This window comes from Cladophialophora psammophila, assembly GCF_000585535.1.
Source record: "Cladophialophora psammophila CBS 110553 chromosome Unknown aczJe-supercont1.1, whole genome shotgun sequence".
NCBI classification, from domain to species: Eukaryota; Fungi; Ascomycota; class Eurotiomycetes; order Chaetothyriales; family Herpotrichiellaceae; genus Cladophialophora; species Cladophialophora psammophila.
In genome coordinates this window covers 1,983,174-1,989,173 of record NW_006912922.1, presented here as the reverse complement: position 1 = coordinate 1,989,173, position 6,000 = coordinate 1,983,174, and positions in this window count along the sequence as shown.

Sequence of the window (6,000 nt, the reverse complement as noted above, 5' to 3'; positions counted from 1 at the left end):
TTATACTCGTAGTTATCTCTTTTAATTGGTTCTTTTATATTTACCGTTGCTAACATTAGTTGTGCGTAAGTTATATAGTCTCCTTTCATTCGTAGAATGAACATCGGGGTTAGCCGAATATCTTTTATATAGTCTGGTCGTCGGCTTAGGGCGTCTGCCCTACCGTTTTCTTTGCCTTTGACGTGGTAGATCTTGAAATTATGCGGGGCCATGGTTTCTACCCATCGCACTTATCTTCTATTAAGTGCTTTAGTCGTATTTCAATATAGGAGATTCTTATAATCTAAATAGATCTTCACTAAGTATTTTAGCTCTTTTAAATATACTCTCTAGTGTCTTAGTGCTTTCACTATCGCGAGTAATTCTTTATCGTAAATATCGTAGTGAAGCTCTAGTGCTATTATTTTTCTTAAAAAATAGACGACTAGTCTAATTTTTCCGTTCTGTCCTTTCTATATTAGGACTGCGACTATCGCGCCGTCTAATGCGTCGGTTTCAAGGAAAGTCTGTTGCTCCGGGTCGAAGATCGTAAGGATCGGGGCCTTAGTAAAGACTTCCTTAAGTTTTCTAATTACCTACCTAGCTTCTTTTATTAGAGTAAAGGTCGCGACTCCTTTCTTTGTCAGATTTGTCAGGGGTGCAGTGATTCGCGAGTAGTTTCGTATGAACTTTCGGTAGAAGTTAGCGAATTCTAAGAACGATTATAGTTCCTTTAGCGTAGTCGGTTCTAGTTATTCTAGTACGCTCTTAATATAGTTAGGGTTCATTTTAAGTTCTTCTCTAGTAACTATATATTTTAGAAATTTAATATTATCTTTATGAAATTTACACTTTTTAAGTTTAACCGGTAGTTAATATTTCTAAAGGGCCTTAAATACCTTCGTAACGTATTTCATATATTCTTCGTAGGTCTTAGAGTAGATTAAAATATCGTCTAAGTAAGCGATATAAAAGATATCTAAATATTTTCTTAATGCGTTGTTAATCAGTGTTTAGAAAGTCGCTGGTGCATTAGTGAGCCTAAATAGCATTACATAGTACTCGAATAATCCGTATCGAGTCCTAAAGGCTATTTTCTATTCTTCGCCTTCCTTTATACGTATACGGTAGTACGCGTCTCGAATATTCAGTGTTGTAAAATATTATACTTCCTTAAGCCGGTCTTAGAGCTCATTAATCCTTAGTAGCGGGTAGACGTTTTTAATAGTAATGTCGTTTAACTTTCGATAGTCTATATATAATCGAAGTTTTCCGTCTTTCTTTAGAACGAATAGAATAGAGTATTCTACTTTCGACTCTAATGGTCTAATATAGCCTTTCGCTAAATGTTCTTTAAGGTACTTCCTTAGGGCTTTTTACTCGGTTTTCGATAACGAGTATAGTAGTTTAAATGTGGAATATTTTCCTTCTTAAAGACGTATTTTATAGTTCTAAGATTTATACTCTAGTAGGGCCTCGATTTCTACTTTCTTTTCGAATATAGACTTTAGCCTTTTATATTCCGGTGAGCATTCCGTTATAGCATTGGTAAATACGCGTACTAGTCGTACTTAAATAACCTTTTTAGTGTGTTTTTAAGCTAAGCTTAGCTTAGGCTTCTAGGGTTTCGCGGTGTGGTCGTAATTATTAAACCGTATCTAGGTTCTAGCCTAGTTAATAATCGGATTATGGTATTTTAACTAAGATATACCTAGTACTATATCGTATTTTATATCCATAATGTCGAGGTCTAATTCTTCTTAATATTCGTCGATCGTTAATCGTATTAATCGTAACTTATACGTGAGTTCGGATATGATGGTGCCGTCGAATCCTATAATTATATCGGATCTTAGTCTTTTAGTTTTCTATTGCGGTAGTTTTTCTGCTATCCTGGTGTGTACCAGGTTTTCAGTGCATTCGGAGTCGATTAGGATACTGACTTCTTAGTCTTCTAATATATCTTCGAGAAATATAGATTTAGCGTTAGACCTTATAGTTATATTTAACTCGAGTCGTTAGTTTCTTCTTTTCTCCCGGGTTCTAACTAGTCGTGCGTTATCTCCGTTAGTTTTCCAGCGTTAGCGCCTTCTAGAGGCGTACTTTCGGTGGTATAGATGCCTCTGCTTCTACTACCGTTTTAGTTTTTTAGTTAGTGAAGATAATTTATTTTTCTATCTTTTAGATCGGATATCTCGTAGTTATGGGCTGCGCATCGTTTCACCGATTTCTCGTGAGCTTGCTGTGCTTCTACGGTAGTTATACTTAGCTTCTTTAGTTGTAAATAGTCGAGGTGCTATGTATATAGATGAGAAATTAATCGTAGAGAATAGACGTAAACTATTCTATAAGAGAATAGTTCTTAAATACTAATATTAGATAGAGTTTCTACGAGTCGGGGTACTCGGACTTCTCGTTCTCGGTAGATTCTAAGAATCGCTTAAACTTCTACCTCTACTCTAGTTAGTATTCGATCTATCGTTAACCGGGCGTATATCTCTTCCTTAGATATTTAGATAATCGCTAAGATTTCCTTTAGGTCGTCTTCCGTAAGGGCTCGTAATCGAATTTCTTCTACTAAGGCTATCTCTACTTCTCTCATTAATTTCTAAGTTTATTAGATTTCTACTTTAATTCTTTCTACTACTTTCTAGAGAATTTATTTTAATTCTTCCTATGTAAGAGGTTTCGATTCTTTCTTATACTAGGTCTTCGATTCTTCGCTTAAGTCTAGGTCGAAGTCATATTGTGAATTGATTATATTATATTCTCTCGGTACTTCCGGGTCTACTTTCGATATGTGAACGTTTAAGGTGTTCGGATCGCCTCCTTGGTGAGTATAAATGAAGTTCGGGTAACTTCTTTTTCATAAGTATTCATCGTTTTAGTAGACCCTTATACTAAAGGTTATTTCGATTTTAGAAAGGGGGTTTCCTAGTTCGTATATAGTGTGGCTATGTTCTGGTAGTGTTGAAGTGCAGTAGGGGTCTAAATATATTCTTCTTATCTAATATCTTGTTCGGATGTGTATACGCGTAGATATGATCGCTATTAATATTGCTCTTTCACTATCGATGCTTTCTCCAACTACCACTATTTCTCCTTCTACTATGTTGACTTTAGGGGTGGTCGTTACTATTTCCTTAATTTTAGATTTCTTTTCGGCAGCTATAATCTATTTTTTCTTATCTTTGTAGTCTTTCGCGTAATGGCCTAGTTTACCGTAACTATAACAAGTCGATTCTTTTCCTTTTCTAAGATCGGTTTTCCCTTTCCTATTTTCTCTATTATTATTACGTCTTTTTTGCGCTTAGTCTAGATCTATAGATTGTGGCCCGTAATAGAGTTCGCGCCTTTTCTAGATATTAGCTCGTTGAGCCCTTATCGTATAAATTTTTCGAGTGATATTGAGGTGTTTATATTAATGATATTCTTTAATATCGTTATCTTCCTTAATAGCCGCAGCTATCTATTTCTCCAGCAGTTTTTCCTCTAAATGTCGAAGTTCTCACTTAATTTTCGGCTTTAATTCTTCTCGAAAGATAGAGATGATAATATTATCTTATTAGCTAAGTTTCGCGTTTAGCGTTCTAAACTTAGTTATATATTCTTAAATAGACCTAGTTTATCGGAGGCTCACTATCTTCTTTTGAGCTTTCTTTTCTTTATCTTTCGCCTCGAATACTAGTTTCACTATTTCCTTAAATTCCGTGAACGTAGCGAAGAGACTAATAGTCTCGTTCTCTCTGTCATCCGCTTCGTTCTTAATGTAGTTCTTAACGAAGGGTCTAAGCTAAGCCTCGGTATCGTCTTCGAAGTAACTTCCCATGAAAAGTATTTTCTATAAGTTATTCTGGAAGTTAGTGAGGTTTATTAGGATATATAGATCCGTGTGGTGAATGAAGGATATAAGTTTGGATTCTACGCCATTAAAAGGCTTAGGTGAATTGCTAATTTTCTCTTTAGTTATTGGTGTAGGTGTGATAGTAGTTGTTGTTCTTAAGGTGCTTAGTGTTAACCTCGGGGTACTAGTAGTAGTAGACATTATGTCGTTGAGTGATAGTCGTGCTGTGCGTCGTGCTAGTTCGTTAATAGGCGAAATGAGTCGGTCGGGTCTTTCTTGACTGCTTATAGAGGTCGTTCTCTATAATAAGGGTAGTAGCTAAAGTGTTAAGGTTTCTACCGGGGTCTAACTAGGTTAGGGTTCCTAGTAATAATCCTGATAGTATGAACTGGTTGGGAAGAACGCAAGGTATGAGAAGTCACTTATTACTAAGAACTATAAGTTTAATAATTAATATAAGTTGGCTACGAAGAGAGTGTAAGCTATCTAGGGAAAGGAGGGTGTATATATAATGCTTATGCTCTGTGCGCTTTGTGCGCTCTGTGCGCTCTGTTTCAGCAGGGCTAGTAGGGCCAGCAGGGCCAGCAGGGTATGTTATATGACCCAGCCTTGTTCCTTCGTGGATTCTTCCATCTGTCCGATGAGTGTCTTGAGCCGCGCCTTCGCAGCCCGTGACCGGTCTTCTCTAAGGCTGTGTTTAACACTGAGGCATTCGTTAGTCTAAAAGATATTACTAAGTATTCGAACTATCTATATTTGGTGCGGAATACTATTTTCCACTGGTTCTCTACTTTAATGGAGATTCTATGGTAAGTATCTCGTAGATCTAGCTTTATAAAGAGTTTTGCTTCTACTAGGCGATTAAGAATTTTAGATATTAAGGGCAATAGATAACGGTTCTTAATTGTAACCTTATTTAGCCCTCTATAGTTCATATAGAGGCGAAGTTCTTCGTCTTTCTTTAGAATAAATAGAATGGGAGCTCTAGTAGATAAGATACTTCGTCGAATCTACTCTTTTATTAGTATATTATCGAGGTATTTTCTTAGAGCCTTAAGTTCTCTACTACTTAAAGGGTAGATGGGCTTATAAGGTGCTGTTGTGCTTAGCGTGAGATTAATTATATACTCTATCTTCGATACTGGTGGGATTTAAGTCTCGCCCGAATTTAGTGTTACGTCGCTATAGCTAGTATAGAGAGAAGATATATCTTCGTCTTTACTTAATGCGAGAGTTCGGAGGCGGGTGAAACACTACCCTATTTGATTCGAATAAGAAGCTCTTTAAGATTTCTCTAAAGGTTAATACTATATAATATAGACTTTATTCTTCTCTTAAATAAGCTCTTACGCTATAATTATACTAATTCGAATTTAGCGATTTAGATCTCTCACTACCTAGATATCATCTCTAAAATTAATGTTAGAATTAATTACTTTTAGCTAACGTATACTGAGTATTATATTGAATCCCTCGATATTCGTAGATAATAAATTAAGTTTAGCTTTAGTAGTTCTTCCCCGGTTATTAATGATCTAAATCTCGAAGCTATAACGGCCGTAAATAGTGATCTACCGTTCATTCATAGTCTTTCTAAATATATCTAGTGAAACGCCTTTTAAACTAAATCTAATAATAGTTATCTAAGAGATGAAGTCGTTCTGTGCTCCACAGTCTATAAGGGCCCGTAATCGATACTTCTCACTCTTTACTCGGACCATTACTTAAATACTTACACAGCGCTGCTCTAATACGCCGTATCTCGTAGACTGAATGTGCCCTAATGCGATAGCTACGTTTATCACATTAGTATCTATTTTTTTGTACTCTTTTCAGGGTAATCCCGTACTAGATACTCTTCCTTATAGTAATTATAGTACTTAGGAATAAATAAGAACGTTAATTTTTCTCTCTACTTAGATTTAGACTTAGCTAATACGTTTAGCGAACTAGATATGTTTTTTTTCTCCCGATTCGGATAAGAAGTTTTATTCTCACTTTCTATTATAGCCATCGATATCTTTTACTTTAAGAGCTTATTCCTCTTCCCTAAAGTATTCTTCTTCTTAGTCTTATCTTTTTACTTATTCGCAAAACGTATCTTATAGCGATAGGCGGCCGTAAGAATAGTATCTCTATTAAGACGTACCTTCTATAACTCTACTATAACTACGTTA